Source organism: Embiotoca jacksoni, unplaced genomic scaffold (assembly GCF_022577435.1).
Source record: "Embiotoca jacksoni isolate LCO1_2020_lvr unplaced genomic scaffold, fEmbJac1.0.p SCAF_54, whole genome shotgun sequence".
Lineage (NCBI taxonomy): Eukaryota > Metazoa > Chordata > Actinopteri > Embiotocidae > Embiotoca > Embiotoca jacksoni.
The window spans coordinates 262,318-287,080 of record NW_027185408.1 but is presented as its reverse complement, the minus strand read 5'-3'; the positions used below and the strand labels follow the sequence as shown (position 1 = coordinate 287,080).

The following is a 24,763-nucleotide window of genomic DNA, read 5'->3' as shown; positions in this document are numbered from 1 at the left end:
TCCCTCATTCATTAGAAAATAAAGGTGGAGTTTCACTCAAATACCTGCAGTATTTAACTTCCTTCTGCATGTTTCAAATATGTCCATAAACACTTGTAGCGTCCTGCTAATTTGTTTACATGTGTTTCTTTGTAATTCTGTAACAGTGAATTTGCATTTGTGTTCATCAGCAGAGAAGTGTAGTTTGGAAAAGTCCTGAAGTGTCCTACAGTTTTGAGTTGCCCTTGAACCTCTCGTGTCCTCACCGTATTGGTTGGTCAGGTGTCAATCTGTTGCCAGCCAATCAGGACAAGCAGAGAGACCTTCTTGGTAACCTACCGGGTTCTTAGAGGGGCGGGGCTAACGACAGGAGCGCGCGCAGGAAAACCTTTGGAAGTTGTATTTGTATAAAACTTTAGTTGTTATCAGCTGTTAGGTGGATTCAGTTCATCAAAGCAGACAGAAAAATAGATATTTCCTGCTTTAAATCAGAACATGTGACGGACTGAACACATGCCGAGTGACAGTTGAGGTCAGGACAGATTCAGATGGTGTTTCGGTCAAATGAAATTAAACTGTGTTTTACCGACGAAGGAAGAAGTTAGAAAATCCCCGTTTTTCAGACGAAGTTCGGCAGCGAGAGGAACACATCGGGACTGATGTTTCACCATCACTTCAAACTTCACTAGAAACTTTCACCAGTTTACTAACGTGATGTTTGAACGGTTCATCGATGATCTCCGACTGACAGCGTCATCCTTCATGTCGGATTAAGAGCTAACGTGTCGGAGAGCAGCGGGCAGCGGCTCACATGGACCCTCACCGTGGTGGAGGAGGGCGGCCATTTTCAGTCGGTCCCAAAGAATTCTCTGAGTCGTGTTCGTGGAGCCGAGAACAAGAAGTTCAATGGAGGGATTTAAAAAGAGCAGAAGATGGAGATTCAACCACCTCTGAGGTCATGTGAGTTTTGTGTCACGTCAGTTCCAGATCTTAAAATCATGATGATCTTAAAGCTCCTTTAGTTTCACCATGAATTGGTGAACTCCAGTTGAAGCCAGCTATCATTTGTCCTGAGCTCATGTTAGCCGCCCTGATGTCAGACAGTCACTGCTCTGCTGCTGATGGCTTGTTATCCAGTAAGCTGCTTACTTTACTACACTAGTTTTAATACACTTATTTACTAAAAGGAGCTTTCTAGATAACATCAGCACACTCACAACTGTTTGAATGACAGAAAACGTATTTCTACGACACTTTATTATTCACGTAAAATGACATTATTATCATCTTAGAGATGAATTTCCTCTTTCTGGAACTCAAAGCATTCATGGAGTGAAAGAGTCATTTATTTAACGTGTATTTCTCTGTCGTAGATTGAATTTAGCATCATGTGTGTTTGATAATCAACTTGAAGGTGTTTTGAAGTTTCTATTATCAGAGTATCATATTATGAGCTGCATAGTTTGGTGTTTCTTCTGAAAGCATTTCCTTTCCTTTCCCAGTCAGCCAGCAGGGATGTGAGGCTTCAGAGAGACTCAACAGTACCGTGGATGTTCCAGGCAGGTATGTTGAGGAACAACTGTTTTTAATTATAAGTTCTACCTGATTTATATTTACAAATATATATAATTCCTGCATGTTCATGGAGCAGCAGGAAGCAACAACCTTCATGAGGAAGTGTTCCAACGTTCGTCTCTTTATCAACATCAACACCTGAGTTCCTCACGTTTTAGTGACCACAGGTACGTGAACATTTGGGATTTCACCGTGGAAACCTGGACGAAGTCTGGATGAAGGTTTCACTGACTCACAGGAAGCTGACAAATCTCCACCACAGTCCTCTAACATGTCGGGCGGGGTCAGAGGTCAGAGGTCACCGTGGGACTCTTTGGGTGGGCTTCAGTTACTTTCAGTTGTGTGAGTGGAAGAAAGAGGACGTCCCGGGATTTATGGTTTTCTACAACAAACGGAGGACAGAACCATGAAATAACTCCAATATGGAGGAAAAGATGTTTTAATGTCGCGTCTTTTAGCTTCAACAACTGTTTAACCAACGTTTCTGAGAACTGGAGAAACTGTTGAGATCATCACTGGAACAATAGATAAATAAATAGACAGACAGACAGACAGACAGACAAATTAATAAATAAATAAATAAATAAATAGTTCGACCCTTCCCTCCTCCCCAGCTCGTCCAAATATGGTCATTTCTGGAGATGTCGACGGCTGAATGTCATAACGGAGGGTTTAAAACATCCGTTCACAAACCGACGGGTGACGTCGTTGTTGGTTTTCTCACATTAAGAAGCAGAACAGAAGCAGAACCTTTCAGGGAGATCACACAGGGGTGGACTCAGTTTGTTCTAACAACATCTTAAACAACACGGCAGCAAACACACTTTAAATGAAACTTTATTCAAACATTCACGTTTTATTTCATCAACTCAAACACAGAAAACATTTCAACAGGATTCATGACGAGTGTAAAAGTTATTTTCAGGCCGTCTTGCAGCAGGTTTCCAGAATCTGCTGATGTTTATCAGCCAAAGAGCTCAGTTTGACCTTCATCTGTCCACATGGAAGTGAAGGTCAAAGTTCAGAGGTGAGGACATCATTTCACTACTTCTGACACAAAACATATTGTGACATCACAATCAGTGATTCAACGGTGAACCAAAGAGAAACTTCATCCACCATCAACATTTAAAGCTGCTGTCACTTCCACAGACTCTTCCTCCTACAGAGAACACAGAGACACTGAGGAACCATCTGAACAGAACCCAAATCCAGGATACAGAGGTTCAGTGAATGTGGTGTTGAAGGTGTGGAGGTGGATCAGAGTGTCAGAGGAGATTCTGTAGAAGGACAGAGTGCCAGCAGGACAGTCCACATACACTGCTACTCTGTTGGAGGAGGAGGAGGAGGAGATTAATATTTTTCTCTTATTGTGCCAGACAGAGTAACGACCATCATCATAGCAGCTCAGACTCCAGGACTGATCGTTCCCTCCAAACCTGCAGTCATCTCTGTCTCCTCTCCTTCTGATTCCTCTGTAACTCACTGCTATATCAACATCTCCTCTCCACTCGACCTCCCAGTAACAGCGACCAGTCAGACCAGTTCTACACAGCAGCTGATGCCACCAGTTAAATCTGTCTGGATGATCAGGATATGACTGATCTTCTTCCACCTTCGTCACCTTCCTGTTGTTGTCAGACAGTTTGAGTTTTCTGTTTACTGAGTTTGTGTCCAGTTCAAGTTCACAGAAATCTGATGGAGAGAAAAAGACACGACACAGCTGCAGTTTATCATCTGACACATCTGATGGCTTTTTTCTTTCTTTACTTCCTGACTTGTTGTTCGTTCATAGAAAGTTTAATGATGATACTTTTTGTCAGGCTTTGACTTTTGGGGGACGACATCCAGCTGGATCACTTGAACTAAGACAAAGTAGAATCTTTAAATACGCTTCTCTGATCAAGTTTATTATTGCATCTGCTGTTTTAGGATATCTTGACTGATAAAGCTTGGATGGTTTTTGGTAGCTGGAATTGTTTGTGATTGGATTCTTGTTTTCACTCAAGTAACTGAGAGTCAAAGAGAACAAGTTTAGAGTTAAACTGATGGTCTTTTATTCCAATTCTATTAAGGACTAAGTTGTATTTTACTTTCTACCGTTTGAGGTAAAAAGACTCTCCGGGAACAGTTTGGGACCAAATTTAGAGACTGTGTGAAAGTTTTCTTTGTTTAGAAATCAGTGGTGAGTTTCTATTGCTGCCCATTTGTAACACCTGGTGACGGGAGGCCTAACGAGCAGGGGGTGTGGTCTGACCAGCTGTAGCCAACCCTGTTGGAAAACCAGGAAGTGTTTGAAGTGTCAGCTTCAGCGTCTGTGAGGGCTCGTCGTACGAAGACTCAGAGGACGGAGACAAAGGAGTCTTTTGTTGGAGTCTCCGGGGGACGCTGAGTATAACTACTGCTATCTGAATATGTGTGTACTTTCCGTACCTGTGCGTATATCTACTGGTAGATACTATCAGCCTCCCACTCGTTCACACCAACACCGTAACCTTTCCTCTCTTATCTATCCCACCCGTTCCACACATACCCAACACCTCGTCACAGGAGGACTCTGGAACTGACAGTCAGCTGAAGACAGACTTCATCTCTGGCTTTGATATCCAGCAATCGCTGGACTTCCTTGGTCTCACTGAGACCTGGATCACACCGGACAACACATCCACCCTGCTGCTCTCTCCTCTGCCTTCTCCTTCAGCCACACCCCCAGACCTCCTGGTAGGGGAGGAGGGGGGAGGAGGTGGTACAGGTTTACTCATCTCCCCCAAATGGAGTTTTTCTCTTTCCCCACTTCCACTTCCTACCTCACTGTCTTTTGAGTTTCATGCTGTGACAGCTTCTCATCCGGTCCAATTAAACATTGTTGTCCTCTACCGTCCTCCAGGTTCTTTGGGAGATTTCTTGGATGAATTAGACGTCCTCCTGTCAAACTTCCCAGAAAATGGTCCTCCACTTGTCCTTCTGGGTGACTTTAACATCCAGACAGAGAAGTCATCTGACCTTTTCCTTTTCCTGTCTTCCTTTGCTGTCTCCCTCAGTCCTTCCCCTCCTCCTCACAAAGGTTGGAACCACCTGGACTATATTTCACCAGAAACTGCTCCACATCTAACCTCACTGTAACTCCACTTCATGTCTCCGACCACTTCTTTATCTCTGACTCTCTCAAACTGACAACCTGACCACATCAACAGACTCTGGACCTGTCAGTCACAACATTCACTCCCTCTCTAACTCCTCTCCTCCTCCCCTCGCCCTCTAATCCTCCTCTCCTCCTCCTCTCCTCTTCCTCTCCCCCTCCTCCTCCTCTCTCCCTCCTCTCCTCCTACTCTCCCCCTCCTGTCCCCCTCCTCTCTCCCACCTCTCTCTCTCCTCCTCTCCCTCTCCTCTCCCCCTCCTCTCTCCCTCCTCTGTTTTATCTGCCCTCCCTTCAACTGACTCTTTCTCCCTCATGCATCCTAACTCAGCCACAGACACTCTCCTTTCTACTCTGTCTTCCTCTCTTGATTGTCTCTGTCCTCCTCCATGTCCTCCAGTCCTCCCCAGCTCCGTGGTTGTCTGAGAGACACTATGAGAGCAGCAGAAAGGAAATGTAGAAAATCTAACCACCCTGACGACCTGCTCACTTATCAATCTCTCCTCTCCTCTTTCTCTGCCTCTATTTCTGCAGCCAAAAGTTTTTTCTACCAAACAGGATTCAATCCTCATTTTCCAATCCCAAAAACCTCTTCTCCATCTTATCCAACCTCCTTGACACCCCACCCCCTCTCCTCCCTCTCCTTTTCAAACCCAGCTTCTGTAACTACATTTCCATCATCTTCATCTTCATCCCCTTCACTTTCCTCTTTCACCTCCCGTCTCCCAATCAAGTTGTTACCTTGGTTACCTCCTCCCCCCCCAACCACCTGCCCCCTTGACCCCATCCCATCTCACATTCTCCAGTCTATTGCTCCTGACCTTCTTCCTTTTCTCTCCATCTCATCAACACTTCTCTGTCAACGGTCTGTTTCCTGAACTCTCTGAAGGAGAGAGTGAACCCTCTCCTGAAGAAACCCCCCCTCAACCCGTCTGAAGTAAACAACTACAGACCGTCTCTCTTCTTTACTTTCTTTCTAAAACTCTGGAGCGAGCTATCTTTAACCAACTCTCCTCCTATCTCCACCATAATAACCTTCTTGACCACCAGTCTGGTTTCAACAGACCACTCAACAGAGACGGTCCTCCTTCTGTCTCTGAGCAGCTTCACACTGCTAGAGCAGCCTCTCTGTCCTCTGTCCTGATCCTTCTAGACCTTCTGCTGCATTTGACACAGTGAACCACCAGATCCTTCTTTCCTCCTTCAGGACCTCGGTGTCTCAGGCTCTGCTCTCTCCCTGTTCTCATCCTACCTCAACGACCTCAATTACTGGGTAACTTGGAGAGGATCTGTGTCTGAACCTTGTCCTCTCACTACTGGTGTCCCTCATGTCTCCGTCCTGGGTCCCCTCCTCTTCTCTCTGTACACCAACTCTCTCGGCTCTGTCCTTCACTCGCATGGCTTTTCCTACCACAGCTTTGCTGATTACACCCAACTAATCCTCTCTTTTCCCCGATCAGAAACACAGGTAGCAGCATGAATCTCTGTCTGTCTGACTGACATCTCTCAGTGGATGTCCTCACACCACCTGAAAATCAACCTCCACAAGACTGAACTGCTCTTCCTTCCAGGGAAAGACTCTCCAACACTCGACCTAACTACTACCTTCAACAACTCTGTTATCCCGACCCTGACTGCTAAGAACCTCGGTGAGACTCGACAGTCAACTCTCTCTTACTGCCAACATCACTGCAACAACACGTTCCTGTAGATACATGCTGCACAACATCAGGAGAATACGTCCTCTTCTCACTCAGAAGGCGGCGCTCGTGCTGGTTATGGTCCAGGTTCTGGTCCAGGTTCTGGTCATCTCACGCCTAGACTACAGTAACTCCCTCCTGGCAGGTCTACCTAAAAGTGCCATTCGTCCTCTGCAGCTCATCCAGAATGCAGCAGCTCGACTCGTCTTCAACCTCCCGAAATTCACTCCTCCTCCTCCCCCTCCTACTCCTTCTCCTCCTCCTCCTCCTCCTCCTCCTCCTCCGCTCCCTTCACTGGTTACCAGTAGCCGCCCGCATCCGTTTCAAAATATTGGTACTTGCGTACCGTGCTGTGAACAGATCGGGTCCAGTGTATATCCAGGACATGGTCCAACCTTACATCCCAGCCCGTTCACTCCGCTCTGCATCGGCCAATCAGCTTGTTGCTCCTCGCTGAGCTAAACACTCTACAAAATCACGACTGTTTGCTGTCCTGGCTCCTAAATGGTGAAATGAGCTCCCCAACGACATCAGGACAACAGAAACTCTGTACATCTTCCACCACAAACTAAAAACACACCTCTTCAGACTTTACCTTGAATAGAAGAACTTTAGTAGCTTAAAATGGAACTTACTTTTAGCATCTTGTAGTTTGGCTTTCTTGAAGAAATTGTATTTTCTTAATTCTTGTTGTTCTGGGTTTGTACCCTCATGGTTCAAATGTACTTATTGTAAGTCGCGTTGGACAAAAGCGTCAGCTAAATGAAATGTAATATAATGTAACATGTATCAGTCAAACTTACACTTCCTCACACCAGGTTTTAACCTCTGCTCTGCACCATGGTCCACCCTGGAGGAAGAAACAGTCACAATGATTTTCTATCCAACAGGAGTCCTAACTGCTGCTCAACATGAAGCAGAGTTCCTCAGTTTGTCAGTGAGACACAGAAACAGGCTGAAACTCATCAGTGTCAACTGTCTCTCTGATGGTTTCACTGCTGTCTGTGAGGAAAACACCTGAAGAAGAAGAAGATATGTAGAAATAATCAGAGAGCTCAGTCTCCACTGATCTGATCTGTTTTTATTGATGTCCTCCCACTTGTGAAATATTGGTCTCTGCATGTTGTCCCTTAAGATGAACAGTTTGACCAACATTCACATGAACAGCTGAACTGTTTTCAGACTGTTCACAGATCAGTCCAACCACCACGTTCAGTTGGTTTGTGTAATTTACATGTTCAGAATCGAGGGTGTAATGATGGAGGGAGTCAGCTGTAGAGACTGAAGCTCTGGGAGGAAAAGTTATAACTCTGGACTGAAAAATAAAACTGACTTGATTTTAGAACTTCATGTAACAACGACTGTATTTCAGAGTGAAGACTGAGGCTGAACTTTGAGTCCTGAACTTCTCAAATTTGTGTGAACAGAAGTTCATCTCATTATGTTTATTAGTTGTTGAAATGAATCAGTTTGGACCAAAGTGGTGATTGACTGATGAACACTCGTCCCTACAGCCAGTCTGATAACATGGTTCAAGATGAGAAGGATTTGACACCAACTTCACGATGTTTATAATGAACAGCTGTTTCCATTTGATAAAAAAAACTTCTGAGGATCCACGTTTCCTACCTCAGACCTCCTCACTCCTCTGAACAGAAACTAGAGAAACAAGTCGTCCTTCATGATGATGGACCTGAGCAACAACACGTGAAGTCAAATCAACGAGACAAACATGCACTGTGTGAGCTCTGGTTGTCTGTCCATACCTGAGAGTGTCCAGTTTCCAGTGAGGATCCTCCAGACCAGCAGACAGCAGCTTCACTCCTGAGTCTCCTGGATGATTGTAGCTCAGGTCCAGCTCTCTCAGATGGGAGGGGTTGGAGCTCAGAGCTGAGGCCAGAGAAGCACAGCCTTCCTCTGAGATCAGACAACCTGACAGACTGGAGTCAGAAAAATATCATCAACTCCAGAAACAAGGAAATCTTACAGATGTTGAACATCTGCACCAACAGGAACTTAAAGATAATTTAACTGATCAACAACCAGATGTTTCCTGACCTGAGAGTCTCCAGTTTACAGTGAGGACTCTCCAGACCAGCAGACAGCAGCTTCACTCCTGAATCCAGCAGGTCGTTGTTACTCAGGTCCAGCTCTCTCAGACTGGAGGACTGGGAGCTGAGAACTGAGGACAGAGCTTCACAGCTTCTCTTTGACAGCTTACAGCCAGTCAGCCTAGAGAAGAATTAACAATGAACACAATCTGTTTTATTTGTTATTTGCAAAATAAAACACGTTTGAAATCGTTCATAAATCCTCATACATAGCTTTGTTGGAGGCTTTGACCACTGGCAGCATCCTCAGAAGAGCCTCCTCTGAAGCAGAGTATTTCTTCAGGTCAAACACATTCAGATCTTCTTCTGATGACAGTAAGATGAAGACCAGAGCTGACCACTGAGCAGGAGACAGTTTATCTGTGGAGAGACGTCCTGATCTCAGGTACCATTGGATCTCATTCACTAGAGAACGATCATTCAGTTCATTCAGACAGTGGAACAGATTGATGCTTCTCTCTGCAGACAGATTCTCACTGATCTTCTCCTTGATGTACTGGACTGTTTTCTGATTGGTCTGTGAGCTCCTTCCTGTCTGTGTCAGCAGGCCTCGTAGGAGAGTCTGATTGGTTTGCAGTGAAAGACCCAGAAGGAAGCGGAGGAACAAGTCCAGGTGTCCATTAGGACTCTTTAATGCCTCGTCCACAGCAGTCTGGTGGAAAAGTGTTGGATCAGGTTTCTCTTTTGTTTTTTGTTCTTCCATCAGGTTGACAGCAGAGTTGATGAAGGTCAGATGGACGTGAAGAGCAGCCAGAAACTCCTGAACGCTCAGATGGACGAAGCAGAACACCTTGTCCTGGTACAGCCCGCTCTCCTCTTTAAAGATCTGGGTGAACACTCCTGAGTACACTGAGGCTGCTCTGATATCGATGCCACACTCTGTCAGGTCGGATTCATAGAAGATCAGGTTTCCTTTCTGCAGCTGATCAAAAGCCAGTTTTCCCAGAGACTCTATCATCTTCTTGCTCTTTTCATTCCAGTGTGGATCTGTCTCAGCTCCTCCATCATACTTGACCTGCTTCACTTTGGCCTGAACCACCAGGAAGTGGATGAACATCTCCGTCAGGGTCTTGGGCAGCTCTCCTCTGTCTCTGCTTTTCAACACGTCCTCCAGAACTGTAGCAGTGATCCAGCAGAAGACCGGGATGTGGCACATGATGTGGAGGCTTCTGGATGTCTTGATGTGGGAGATGATGCTGCTGGCCTGCTCCTCATCTCTGAACCTCCTCCTGAAGTACTCCTCCTTCTGCGGGTCAGTGAACCCTCTGACCTCTGTCACCATGCCGACACACTCGGCAGGGATCTGATTGGCCGCTGCAGGTCGTGTGGTTATCCAGAGGCGAGCGGAGGGAAGCAGTTTCCCCCTGATGAGGTTGGTCAGCAGCACATCCACTGAGGTGGACTCTGTAACATCAGTCAGGATCTCATTGTTGTGGAAGTCCAGAGGAAGTCGACACTCATCCAGACCGTCAAAGATGAACACAACCTGGAAGTGTTCAAAGCTGCAGATTCCTGCTGCTTTGGTTTCAGTGAAGAAGAGATGAACCAGTTCCACCAAACTGAACTTTCTCTCTTTCAGCACATTCAGCTCTCTGAAAGTGAACGGAAACATGAACTGGATGTTCTGGTTGGTTTTGTCTTCAGCCCAGTCCAGAGTGAACTTCTGTGTTAACACTGTCTTCCCGATGCCAGCCACTCCCTTTGTCAGCACTGTTCTGATTGGTTCATGTCTTCCAGGTGAGTCTTTAAAGATGTCTTCTTGTCTGATGGTTGTTTCTGGTCTGTCTGGTTTCCTGGATGTTGTTTCAATCTGTCTGACCTCATGTTGATCATTGACCTCTGCAGTTCCTCCCTCTGTGATGTACAGCTCTGTGTACATCTCATTCAGAAGGGTTCGGTTTCCTGCTTTAGAAATCCCCTCAAACACACTCTGGAACTTATTCTTTAGGTTAGATTGAAGATGTTGTCGACACTCTGCAGCAACAGTTCCTAAACAAAAACAAACAAACAAACAAACAACAAGTGAATGTCTCAGTAAACCTGAACACAAACTTTTTAAAATTGTAATTATTTTGTCTCCATGAAATCAATTCTTCACATCAGTTGTGGACAAACAGTTTCTGACTGTTTTCAGTCCAGAAGAATTCACAGATGTGATGAAGATGTTTGCATCATATTAACAGCAGAGTTTGGAAATCTAAGTTTCTCCCATGTTTCCTCTTTCCATCATGTTCCAGCTGTTAAAATCCTCTTACTGCTCTGCAGACGGTCAGCCAGCTCCTCCTGCTTCAGTCTCCTCAGGAAGTGTAGTGTGATCTTCAGAAATGACTCTCTGCTCCTCCTCTGCTCTTCATCCTCACCCTCCAACACCTCCTCATCCTCACTCTCACTCTCTAAGCATTCTGGGTAATCTGGACTCAGAATTTTCTGCATCTTCTTCAGCTCGTTCTTTACAAAACTGATCATGTTCTCCTCCAGCAGCTGAAACAGAGAAATATGTCAACTTTAATACACAGAACGTATCAGATCATTTTAAATATGGACTGAAATCCTGCTGGTCTACAGAGTGCAGCAGGGAGAATGTGAGTTTTGGTAATTCACTATTTAGTTTGTGTGTTTACACACCAGAAATATGGAGTCCAGGTTTGTTTCAGGAACGTCTGAGTCCTGCTGATCAACTCTGTAAAGTCAACATCAAAACAGAAGATGTTTGGTCACAATTAATCCAGAAACATAAAGTAAAGACACTTCATGTTTTTAGTTACCAAGACAACCAACACCTGACAGAAGCTGAACAGGAAGACAAAACATCCATTTTAAATCACTAATCCAGTCAGACGCCAGTATTTCTCATTCTTAGTTTTGATAATCAGACTTTTATCAACCTTTGGATTCAGTGGGTTTAAACCCTGCAGGTGATGTGCAGGAGATTCTCTGTTGCTGCTTTATGATTAAAAAAAAACTCACTCAAAGCTCAGCCTGAAGTACTTTTTCTGTATCAAACTTCTTCTGCTTGCCTTAATTAGTTTAATCAATGTAAACACAATTTTTTTTTTTTAATATCATGCATTTGCAACCCCTCCCTGCAGGTTTATGTTACAGAGATGATGTTTGGGTCAATTTGACCCGGCAGTGAAAGTTGAGGCTGTAAGGGGTCAAAAGTATCAAGTTTAGATCATTTCTTTCTTTGAAAATGTGAGACAGTTTTTCTTACTTCCTCCCACCATGTTTCACCCCATTTCTCTCACACACACACACACACACACACACACACACACACACACACACACACACACACACACACACACACACACACACACACACACACACACACACACACACACACACTATTTCATCCCAATCTCACACTCTCTTTCTAACTACCACCTGTGTTAGAAATACAGATACTATTTTGAAGGGAACCTTTTCTTTCCTGCAGGAAACCTCCACCCACACTTAGCAGGAGAGGGCCGAAACATACAAAATGGTGTCTTAGGAGTCCTACCAACTATACACTCTGCAGATACAACTCAGCAGCTTACTGTAGGACAACATGAGCAACAGAAACTAAAGGATGACCGCCCTGGAGGCTCTGGAGCACATCCTTGATCACGACAGTGAAATAGAGGAGGATGTGTCTGAAGATGAAGACCATGTTGAGGTCAATTCAGATTATAATGGGACTGATTATGAACCATCAGATGAGGAAAGTGATAAACCTGTTCCTCCAAGGGAGACATTCGTGTCAACAAATCATGAAATACAGCGGTCATCCTCACCCGATACATATCTGTCAAAAACATTGTAAAGACAGTGCCAGGCCCAACCAGGATGGTAGTGACTCGTATCACAGACATCAAGTCAGCTTTTGAGCTGGTCATTCAAAACTCAATACAGAAAGTCATTGTAGAAATGACTAATCTAGAAAGGACACGTGTTTTGGGGGAGAAGTGGAAGGAGCTGGATGAAACACAATCCTTATGACTCATTTGGCTTGATTTTGAGTGAGCGGGTCAATATGACCCTGAACAGCAGAGATGTCTCATCTCTATTTATCTACATCACCCCATGAAAAAAATAAAGTTTCAAAATGCAAATAAAATTTAGGAAAAAATACATGTTATGGTAGACTAATGAGATTTATATCTAGGTTTTTCCAGTGTACCTAAAAAGTAGTTTGAACATGTATTTTTCATGAAAACGAGTGAGTTATCCTCATTGAACTATGATCTATGGAGGGGTGAATAACTCCATTCCACTAAACACTGATTGAATTGTTAGTAATGGTGTTGGTGATGAGGTACAAACTATATTTATTAGGATTCTTTGGTTTCTGACAACTTTTGGATGATTAAACATGCACCAGGTCACTTTGACCCGGGAACATCATTGCTGTACCGAAGAAACAAACATAACAGGAGGGTTAACAAGCAGCTGCCTGAATACAGGTCCAGTTAGAAAGCTTCACTTTTTTACATTATTACCTTTGTTCAACAGACTGGTGTCCATCTTTGAAGGTAATAGGTCGTCCCATAGACCGGTCACTCTTCATGGACACACAGCTGGGTTCAGGAGAATCTGGTTCCTGCTGAAGGATCCTGATGGAAACAGAGATGTGGAGCTTTCAGTTTTAACCCTGCAGATTGTGTGTTTTGTTGGACGCTAACAGAAACATGAATACATCCAGTGTGTTTCCATGAACCTGCAGTTCCAACAAACTGGCATTGCTGAACTAAAGAGACTAAAGAATCTGAGTCTGACGTCCTTTGATCCTCTGAGCTGAGGTGATCCCACCCCTGTGATCTTTGACCATTTTCTTCTTGTGGGCCTCTTTAATTTGATCTTCACTGTCAGCTCAAACATGATGGCCTGCTCTGAGGTTTCTGACTGTAGGACCACGTCATGCAGGGTTACTTGTTACAGACAACTCTTCCTCCTCTCCAGCTCCCTGAACAGATTTCCTTCTGAGTCTCTGTGTGAAGACAGTTTGGTTCCTTTCAACGAACATACAGATTCAACTGCCTGAGATCATCTGTCCAAGCTGCCAACTGTCTCTCCAGATGTCTCCAATCTTCTATCGAGGTGAATAATAAGTTCAACACAAAGACGATATGACATCAGGAGGGTTTGAAACCAAAAGACAAACTTTAAACATTATTACCTTTGTTTAACAGACTGGTGTCCATCTTTGAAGTCAATAGGTTCAGGTCCAGGTCCATGTCCAGGTGCAGGTCCAGGTCCATGTCCAGGTCCAGGTCCAGCAGGTCTGAGCTGCTGCTTTGTTCTTCAACAGAACACACAGAGCTCTGAGTGAGAATAATGATGGTGCAGTGATGTGAGTGCTGAGCTGTGACGTGGAGAAGAGTCGTGGACAGTTAGAGACGGTCGTCTCACCTCTGAGCTTCGGTCCGGCTCTCATGTTCCCCACACAGAGTGGTTTTAGAGGGACGGACTCCGTCCTCTCTGTCCTCCCACTGATCCATAGCAGAGCCCACAGCTTCACACAAACACAACAACCTGCTCAGTACGTACAACAACATTCACACTACAACAGTGTCACTCTGGATTCCACCACCAGAAGGCGCCAAAGTAAATACAGTTCAGATCCTGTTCAGATTTCCACTGAGGATGGATGTTAGGAAACAACATCAACTCTCTTCATTTCTGTCCAGGTGTGTTTTTCTGATCTACCTGCTAAAAGTTATATTTCACTTGTTTAAAGGAGGTGATGTGATGAATTCAGGCAGAAGTGAATGAAATCCTCACCAGGTGAATTCAGATCCCGTCACAGAGTCGTTCTACCTTCACCTGCAGAGGAAACACAGAGAGAGAAGCTGCTGCTGATTCTGCTTCATCATCAGTCTGACGTCTTCGTCATCCTCTCAGAACCTCACTGTCAAAGTCTGGAAACTTCAAGATGACAGAAAACCAGAGTTCAACTCTGATCACAAGAAAATAAAACATCTCCGAGTCCAAAGATAAATGTGAATATTTCTATCTGCTACATGAAAGAAGGAAAGAACAGAGAGTCTGTAAAAGTATTAAACCTAAACAGGCTGTAACTTTTCTCTAAAAGTTCATATTTTCTTTGACTTGTAAAATCTGCTCCATTTGGAGGAGCTGAGGCTGTTTTTCAGCGACGCCTCCATCTGTGTTGAAGCTCAACAAAGAGCTGAGAGAGTCTGAACAGATCCATGAAAACATTCAACACAGCTGTAGTTTCTAAGAGTCGCTGATGTTGAAATATGACCTCAGTGAAAAACATCTTTTTAAACTGTTTCTGTAGTCGTGTCGTATTTGATGTCTTTGCTGTTTAATCATTGATGGATGATAACGATGTCATCACAGAAGGTTTTATCATTTTATAGCTGCAATAAAAGAACTTTGAACCTTGTTGTTTTTTTATGAATCCCACATCATCTACAGCAAAACATTCATCAGTGAGACAGTGAGAATATAAAACATGTTTCTGAACACATGATGCAGACATGATGTGAAAAACATGCTCCGTTATTCCAGAAAGAGAATTGAACGTGTTTCTGTTTCCTCCTCACTGTGAACATTTTCAAAGATCTCTGACTGACTGTCACATATTTGATGACTTTATTACCTGTTAATAACCAACCAGTCCAGCTGTGAACAACGTCAGACCGGACAGTGAACGCTCCCCACTAACTGAATCACACGGGCCGTTAAAATGATCGACGGTTTCAAAGTTACTGAACATGTCGACTCTTCATGCGGTCGCAACAGAAAACACAGAACGAGTTCAGGAAAACTGAGCTGGGTTTAAAAGTTCAGGAGCTGCTTCAGAAGAGTCAGCGTTGATCTGACAGACAGCGACGCCATTTTTATTGATGGGACCGGTTCCATGTCAAAAACCTATCAGATGAAGATGGAAACTGTTTGTTACCTTCTGATGGAGGAAATAATCGTCGTGAAGCCGGCGAGTGAAGAAGTTCATCAGCAGCTTTAAGATGGAAACCGAGCAGAGAAAGAAGAAACATGGAGCGGACAGCAGGACGAGTTCAGACGTCTCTCAGCTCTCTGACTTCCTCCGAACAAGGAAATAAAAGTTTGAGGAAGTTGACAGGTGGTTTTTGGAGCCCCTAGTGGCCCGTAGAGGTTTTACACTTCATGGCTTCACTTTTCAAACCCAGAGAACAGTTTTCTAATCAGTCTGTGGTTTTCCTTCGTCCTCCTCTTTCCACCTCAGGCTCCTTTTCATTTCTGCTACCAGCTCGGCTCTCCTTCTTCACGGTCCCTGGACACTTCCTGCTACTTTCAATAAGTGCAAATATGCAATAAGACTGTACAATAACTCACCTCTGGCCAAATCAATCTCACAACAATAACACTGTTGGTTGTTTGTTTATATCATCGTACTATTGTTTAGTTAGTTTTAATTTAATTAATATTATTCTATTTTATTACATATATTGTGCATTTTTATGTTTAGTATTTCATATTTTTACTCTGTTGTTTGATTGCTTTTCCTGTATCTATAATGCTGCTGTAGTGAAAAAAATCTTTATCCGTCGAGGTTCAGGTTGTTATCCAGTAAGCTGGTTACTTTACTAGACTAGTTTTAATCCACTTATTTACTACAAGTAGCTTTCTAGATGACATTAGCACACTCAAAACTGTTTGAATGACAGAAAATGTATTTCTACAACAGTTTAATAATCATGTAAAATGAGATTATTGTTATTTTATGTGTTAATTTTCTTTTACAAGTCAGTTGGAAAACATGAGTACATGTAAAACAATAGTGTAAAGATGGTAATACTGGGGATCGGTCATGTTTTTTTAAATATTGGTTAAAATATCAAAAAATCAACTACTAAAAAGTTGACTTTTTATTTTTATTGATAACAAACCAAGAGAAGCTCTTATAAACTTCTAATTTCTCATATTTGGAGCTGATAAATTGTCAATAATTCTAAAAACTGCATTTGTTTGATACAGACTTTAGTTTTCATTCATTAACAACTTCTTTCAGCTGGAAACAAACTGTAGATTCAGCAGAAACAGGTTAAGTTCAATAATTATTGTCAGCTGATAGAAATGTGAATTATTTACAATAATTGAACCTTTCAGTGATATTATAGACGGTTGGACATAGTTGGTTCAAACAACATCTTAAACACAGCCTCTACAGCAAACAGACATTAAATGAGCCTTTCTTCAAATATCTAAGTACGGTCACGTTTCATTTCATCAACTCAAACACAGAAAACATTTCAACAGGATTCATGACGAGTGTAAAAGTTATTTTCAGGCCGTCTTGCAGCAGGTTTCCAGAATCTGCTGATGTTTATCAGCCAAAGAGCTCAGTTTGACCTTCATCTGTCCACATGGAAGTGAAGGTCAAAGTTCAGAGGTGAGGACATCATTTCACTACTTCTGACACAAAACATATTCTGACATCACAATCAGTGATTCAATGGTGAACCAAAGAGAAACTTCATCCACCATCAACATTTAAAGCTGCTGTCACTTCCACAGACTCTTCCTCCTACAGAGAACACAGAGACACTGAGGAACCAACTGACCAGAACATAAATCCAGGATACAGAGGTTCAGTGAATGTGGTGTTGAAGGTGTGGAGGTGGATCAGAGTGTCAGAGGAGATTCTGTAGAAGGACAGAGTGCCAGCAGGACAGTCTATATACACTGCTACTCTGTTGGAGGAGGAGGAGGAGGAGGAGGAGGAGATGGAGGATGAGGAGGAGGAGGATGAGATGAATGTTTCTCTGTTATTGTGCCAAACACAGTAACGACCATCATCATAGCAGTTAAGACTCCAGGATTGATCGTTCCTTCCAAACCAGCAGTCATCACTGTCTCCTCTCCTTCTGATTCCTCTGTAACTCACTGCTAAATGAACCTTTCCTCTCCACTCGACCTCCCAGTAACATAAGCATCAAAGCTTCTCTTTACCAGAGATTCACCTTGTCCTTTTATAACACTGCCTGAAGCTACTTTTTGTATCTGCAGTATTTCATATAATATTTTATGTGTAGTTTAAATGTATAAATATCACTTTTGGAAAAATATTTTGTAAATTAAAACTGCAAGCAGTGATGTACGGGCCCTTGCACCCGCGCGCCGCCTCTCCGACGTGCAGTGTGCTAGGGGCTGCATATCCCCTCTTAAAGTTGCTATTTTTGCCTCGTTTCCTGTCTCCAGCAGGGGGCGCTGGCGAGCCATTTGGCCACGCCCACTCGCAAAACACACATCAGATGTATGGTCTCACCACGCCGGATGTATGTGACACGTTTTGTGAGGTTTCAAGCATCCCTTGACCTTAAACATCAACTTCCTGTGTCACGGCGAGACATCCAACTTTACCGCATCGTCACAGCGACGCCCATTGACAAAGTCAAACGAATGTCTCAATGTATCATCAACTACATGTTTAGGTTATTGTGACCCGACTTTACGTTCATGGGATCAACCAGCTCGACGTAGAATGAGAATGTATGAAAAGTGTCATTTCCAGTGGCCAACAGGGGGCGCTATGACTATGAGCGAATATTCCCCCACATGGGTCTTCAGGGCGGGGCTGTTATCATACCTGTGATGTTTGGAGAAGGTCGGTCCATGTACATAAGATTTAAAGAAACTCGTAGTTTCATGGCGAGATGCTCAAAATGGCCGCCTCTCACGGGCACACACATTGATGAAAACGAATTATTATTATTTTAAGAAGATTTAATCTCAAACATGTTTTCTATCCAGAGAACCTAAATTCAAGTCGGTCTGACAAAATCCCTCGAAGGAGTTCGACAAAGTACAACGTGTCAGAATCGCTCAAAATGGCGACTAAATTCAGAATGGTGGACTTCCTGATGAGGTGACGTAATGGTGCAAAGTAACTTTTTTGTGTCCAGGTGTGATACACCTGTCCACAGGATTTGGTGAATTTAGGTAAATGTGGCCGCCGGGGCATCTCTGTAGGGGGCGCTCTCGAGCCGTTTGGCCACGCCCACTCGCGACTCCACTAGAATACGAAATTTTTCCCCGGGAGACAAATGTTTATTTACTTTTATGAGTTTTTGAATATGATAAAACCTCCAAAAAGGAAAATCACTTTACCTAAGAATAAGAAGAAGAAAGACAATTCCTTCAGGAATAATAAGACAACAGGACAATAGGATAATAGGACAATAGGACAATAGGACAATAGGACAACAGTACAACAGGACAATAGGACAATAAATGCTCAGTGCTCAGACCCTAAAAAGAGGTCACTTTCAGCTACTGTACATGATCAGATTTAGCAGATTTAAGTCTGTAAGTGAAAACACAATAAGATTATTATATAAACTTACCCTTTGATGCGTATTTCTTCAGCTCTGCCTGTCTTTGCAGATGTGGCTGCAGTATCACATGTCCCCCCAGTCTCCTTCAGATGTATATAGAGAGCAGAGACCTTTAGATCACTAACTGTACTTCACAAAACCCTCCCACATTCTTCAACAGATCTGATGTCATGTGATGGGTCTAAGCGGCTGCAAAACTCGGCCTGCACATTACTTGTAAATCAGTCATGTTAAAACTGAAAGTGAAACTTTGAGAACTCTGTTTCCCGGAGACCTCGTGACTTCAAAGAAAACGGAGATTAGGCCTTTTGAAAACATCCAAACAAGCACGTACCGCTGTAAGCCCTGACCAGTCTGAGATGCAGCAGCTGCTGAGAGTTTGATTACAAATACCTTCCAAATATCTACCAGGAAATCCAATAATATTTAACTGGTGTTAGTCCTAAAAGGAAGAGGGATTGATATGGTTTCAAAGTTTTAGTTTGAATTTCAACTGGTCCTGATGTAAGTTTTAAAGTCAAACCAAAAACCTGAGATTTAGTTCCTCTTTCCTTTCATGGAGCCTTTTCACTGAACTGTGCTGCTAATAACCCTCCAGTTGTTGTTACGTTGGTAAAAACCAGTGTTGCAACGTATTAAACAAATGCAAATAAACAGAGTCTATTTAACAAAAGCAAAGTGAAGTTAAAGCAGAGACACACACACACACACACACACACACACTGAACACACACACACACACACACGCACACACACACACACACTGAACACACACACACACTCACACTGAACACACACACACACACACACACACACACACTCACACTGAACACACACACACACACACACACACACACACGCTGAACACACACACACACACACACACACACACACACACACACACACACACACACACGCTGAACACACACACACACACACACACACACACACACACACACACACACACACTCACACTGAACACACACATACACACACACACACTCACACTGAACACACACACACACACTCACACACACACACACACACACACACACTCACACTGAACACACACTCACACTGAACACTGAACACACACACACACACACACACACTGAACACACACACACACACACACACACACACACACACACACTGAACACACACACACACTCACACTGAACACACACACACACACTGAACACACACACACACACACACACACACACACACACACTGAACACACACACACACACACACACACACACACACTGAACACACACACACACACACACACACACACACACACTCACACTGAACACACACACACACATACACACACACACACACACACACACACACACACACACACACACACACACACACACACACACTGAACACACACACACACACACACACACACACACACACACACACACTCTCCATCCTGCTGTCACATAAAAAGATTGACCAGTAAAAGTTTGAATTAACCTGACTGACATCAGATTTTTAATTTAGGTGATGATTGGAATCAACAAAACTACCATTTGCGTTTGCAAAATGACTAGACACCGTTATATAATGACCTGCATACACATGTCAAATAAATGTTCCCAGCAAAGCTGAGTAGCTCAATTCAGAGTTTGACCGGTCGACTAATGTACAGATAGAAAATACTGTCGTTACACTTTTTGAAATCACGTCATGTTGTATCTGTCCCCGCTGTTGTACAAAGGAAGTACAGAGAGCAAAATATGCCAGTATTTCTGTTTCATGCCACTTTCTACTCTCCTCTACTCATGTATCCATCCATTATCTATACTTTGTCCTGAACAGGCTCACAGGAAGTCTGGAGCCTATCCCTGCTGACTTTGGGCGAAGGCGATGTAAACCCTGGACAGGTGTCCAGTCCATCACAGGGCCAACACAGACAAAAACAGACAACCATTCCCATTCACACCTACAGACAATTTAGAATCACCAATGAACCTAACATGCTCGTCTGGAAGCCGAAGTACCCGAAGAAAACCAGCGCAGGCAGAGTGAGAACATAAACTCCACTCAAAAAGGCTCCAACTGAGCAGCAGGTTCAAACCCAAACATGAATTCCATCGTAATATATCAAATTTGGTCTTGAGGAAAGTAAGTACTTTAAAATAAAGGCTGTTGCATGATGATGATAAAAAAAATTAAAAAAAAACTTTTTACATGTTGTCAAAGAAAAGGGAACATTGATAGCAAGAATCAGACGTTAAATGCTTGATCAGTCTCCGTCCTCTCTGTCCTCCCACTGATCCATAGCAGAGCCCACAGCTTCACTCAAACACAACAACCTGCTCAGTACGTACAACAACATTCACAGCACAGGACACATTAGTTCTCATCACTGTCTGTAACATGGCTCTAAAACTCAGGACTGACAGACACCTTTGATCCCTGAACAGGACGAGTCTCAAACTGTTTAAAGTTTCCCCAGATTCCTCCACAAATACAGAATGTTGAACACCAAATATATTTGATGTTTTAAAATTTGACTCAGAAAATAAATCTTTAATTCAGGAATTTGTGCGTCCTCAAGATATTTATTAAAATCCACAAATCTTCTGCGATGTCATAAAAATGTTAAAATAACTTTTCATCCCCAAAATGTTAGTGATGGAGGTGTTGAGTGAAACCGAGTGTCTCAGTGCTGTAAGACGGCTGTTTGAACACTGCAGGTATTAAAAGGTTAAAATAAATGTTCTTCTGTTTACAGTTGATCAAAGCTGTCCAACCAGTTCTGACATTCTCTGAATGTTTTCACTGAAGACTCCAGATCAGATTACAGTCAGACTGATGTTCACTTTACCAGGTAATCACCAACAACAATCCTGGAAATCAGTCTGAAGTCATGTTCTTCAACTCAGAGAAATTCTGAAACAATATTTAAACCTACAAGCATCCAGGAGACGATTTGAAACAGCCGATCAACATCAGGAAACATTTCTAGGGTCCAGTCAGTGATCCAACACGGTGAGGTCAGAGTTCATCAGACATGTCCAGATTTCTCTGGGAGGATTCTCACCTGCTCGACTTCAGGTCCACTTCCAGACACTTTCCACCTTCGAGTGTGGAGGAAAGATTCAGAGAGAAGAAGCTGCTCGTTGTCCCTCGTCAGTCCTGGTGTCTGAGAGCGTTTGATCTGAGGACGCCGTCACTTCCTCATAACTTCAGAGTCGGAGTCTAAAAGCATCAGAGTGACGTCAGAACCAGTCTAACCTGTGGCAGAGAAATCCAACATCACATGATGCAGCTCTGCTGTCTGTCCACTAGATGGAGCTGACAAACCAACCAAAGATCAGCACAGAGACATGAGATGAAGCAGCAGCAGTTTGGACCACATACAGGACTGTATGTTGGACATGTTGGTTTGTTATGAGGCAGAAAGCAGCCTGAGCTTCCTGCCAGGGACCTGAAATCTGGTCCTCAGTCCTGGTTCCAGGTGTCTCTGCTTTAAATGGACTTTTAATCCCAAACACTTTTCTTTAAACAGCCTTTTTATTCATTTGTCTCCAGAAAGAGACTGTATATAAAAGTGGACGTAACTTCGGGGTGTTAAAATCAGGGCGATGCAGAAGTGTCTTAAACTGCAATACCTTCTAGTGCCAGTAGAGGTTGTCTCTAAAAAGCCTCCGGCTCCATAGACTCCCATTCAACTTCTCATGAAATTCAATCAACGTTTTCTAAGGAGTTATCTCGGTGTTGTTAGTTAAAGTCACTCCTTCTTATTAGTTTTCTGGAGGTCCATCTGAAAATAATCCCTCATTCATTAGAAAATAAAGGTGGAGTTTCACTCAAATACCTGCAGTATTTAACTTCCTTCTGCATGTTTCAAATATGTCCATAAACACTTGTAGCGTCCTGCTAATTTGTTTACATGTGTTTCTTTGTAATTCTGTAACAGTGAATTTGCATTTGTGTTCATAAGCAGAGAAGTGGAGTTTGGAAAAGTCCTGAAGTGTCCTACAGTTTTGAGTTGCCCTTGAACCTCTCGTGTCCCCACCGTATTGGTTGGTCAGGTGTCAATCTGTTGCCAGCCAATCAGGACAAGCAGAGAGACCTTCTTGGTAACCTACCGGGTTCTTAGAGGGGCGGGGCTAACGACAGGAGCGCGCGCAGGAAAACCTTTGGAAGTTGTATTTCTATAAAACTTTAGTTGTTATCAGCTGTTAGGTGGATTCAGTTCATCAAAGCAGACAGAAAAATAGATATTTCCTGCTTTAAATCAGAACATGTGACGGACTGAACACACGCCGAGTGACAGTTGAGGTCAGGACAGATTCAGATGGTGTTTCGGTCAAATGAAATTAAACTGTGTTTTACCGACGAAGGAAGAAGTTAGAAAATCCCCGTTTTTCAGACGAAGTTCGGCAGCGAGAGGAACACATCGGGACTGATGTTTCACCATCACTTCAAACTTCACTAGAAACTTTCACCAGTTTACTAACGTGATGTTTGAACGGTTCATCGATGATCTCCGACTGACAGCGTCATCCTTCATGTCGGATTAAGAGCTAACGTGTCGGAGAGCAGCGGGCAGCGGCTCACATGGACCCTCACCGTGGTGGAGGAGGGCGGCCATTTTCAGTCGGTCCCAAAGAATTCTCTGAGTCGTGTTCGTGGAGCCGAGAACAAGAAGTTCAATGGAGGGATTTAAAAAGAGCAGAAGATGGAGATTCAACCACCTCTGAGGTCATGTGAGTTTTGTGTCACGTCAGTTCCAGATCTTAAAATCATGATGATCTTAAAGCTCCTTTAGTTTCACCATGAATTGGTGAACTCCAGTTGAAGCCAGCTATCATTTGTCCTGAGCTCATGTTAGCCGCCCTGATGTCAGACAGTCACTGCTCTGCTGCTGATGGCTTGTTATCCAGTAAGCTGCTTACTTTACTACACTAGTTTTAATACACTTATTTACTAAAAGGAGCTTTCTAGATAACATTAGCACACTCACAACTGTTTGAATGACAGAAAACGTATTTCTACGACACTTTATTATTCACGTAAAATGACATTATTATTATCTTAGAGATGAATTTCCTCTTTCTGGAACTCAAAGCATTCATGGAGTGAAAGAGTCATTTATTTAACGTGTATTTCTCTGTCGTAGATTGAATTTAGCATCATGTGTGTTTGATAATCAACTTGAAGGTGTTTTGAAGTTTCTATTATCAGAGTATCATATTATGAGCTGCATAGTTTGGTGTTTCTTCTGAAAGCATTTCCTTTCCTTTCCCAGTCAGCCAGCAGGGATGTGAGGCTTCAGAGAGACTCAACAGTACCGTGGATGTTCCAGGCAGGTATGTTGAGGAACAACTGTTTTTAATTATAAGTTCTACCTGATTTATATTTACAAACATATATATAATTCCTGCATGTTCATGGAGCAGCAGGAAGCAACAACCTTCATGAGGAAGTGTTCCAACGTTGGTCTCTTTATCAACATCAACACCTGAGTTCCTCACGTTTTAGTGACCACAGGTACGTGAACATTTGGGATTTCACCGTGGAAACCTGGACGAAGTCTGGATGAAGGTTTCACTGACTCACAGGAAGCTGACAAATCTCCACCACAGTCCTCTAACATGTCGGGCGGGGTCAGAGGTCAGAGGTCACCGTGGGACTCTTTGCGTGGGCTTCAGTTACTTTCAGTTGTGTGAGTGGAAGAAAGAGGACGTCCCGGGATTTATGGTTTTCTACAACAAACGGAGGACAGAACCATGAAATAACTCAATATGGAGGAAAAGATGTTTTAATGTCGCGTCTTTTAGCTTCAACAACCGTTTAACCAAAGTTTCTGAGAACTGGAGGAACTGTTGTGATCATCACTGGAACAATAAATAGATAGATAGATAGACAGATAGATAGATAGACAGATAGACAGACAGATGGCTGAAT

General features: G+C 43.3%; 2 long non-coding RNA genes and 1 pseudogene across 2 annotated transcripts; 2 read left to right on the top strand and 1 right to left on the bottom strand.

Moving 5' to 3' along the window:
* Positions 1-511: 511 nt before the first annotated feature.
* LOC138212268 (uncharacterized) lies at positions 512-1,824 on the top strand. The gene is made up of 3 exons (XR_011179419.1): positions 512-939; positions 1,482-1,542; positions 1,631-1,824. It is a non-coding gene; the product is annotated as an uncharacterized lncRNA (long non-coding RNA).
* A 208-nt stretch (positions 1,825-2,032) lies between these two features.
* On the bottom strand, positions 2,033-16,173 carry LOC138212258 (protein NLRC3-like; annotated as a pseudogene).
* A 6,865-nt stretch (positions 16,174-23,038) lies between these two features.
* LOC138212269 (uncharacterized) lies at positions 23,039-24,449 on the top strand. Its single transcript, XR_011179420.1, has 3 exons — positions 23,039-23,562; positions 24,105-24,165; positions 24,256-24,449. It is a non-coding gene; the product is annotated as an uncharacterized lncRNA (long non-coding RNA).
* Positions 24,450-24,763: the final 314 nt, after the last annotated feature.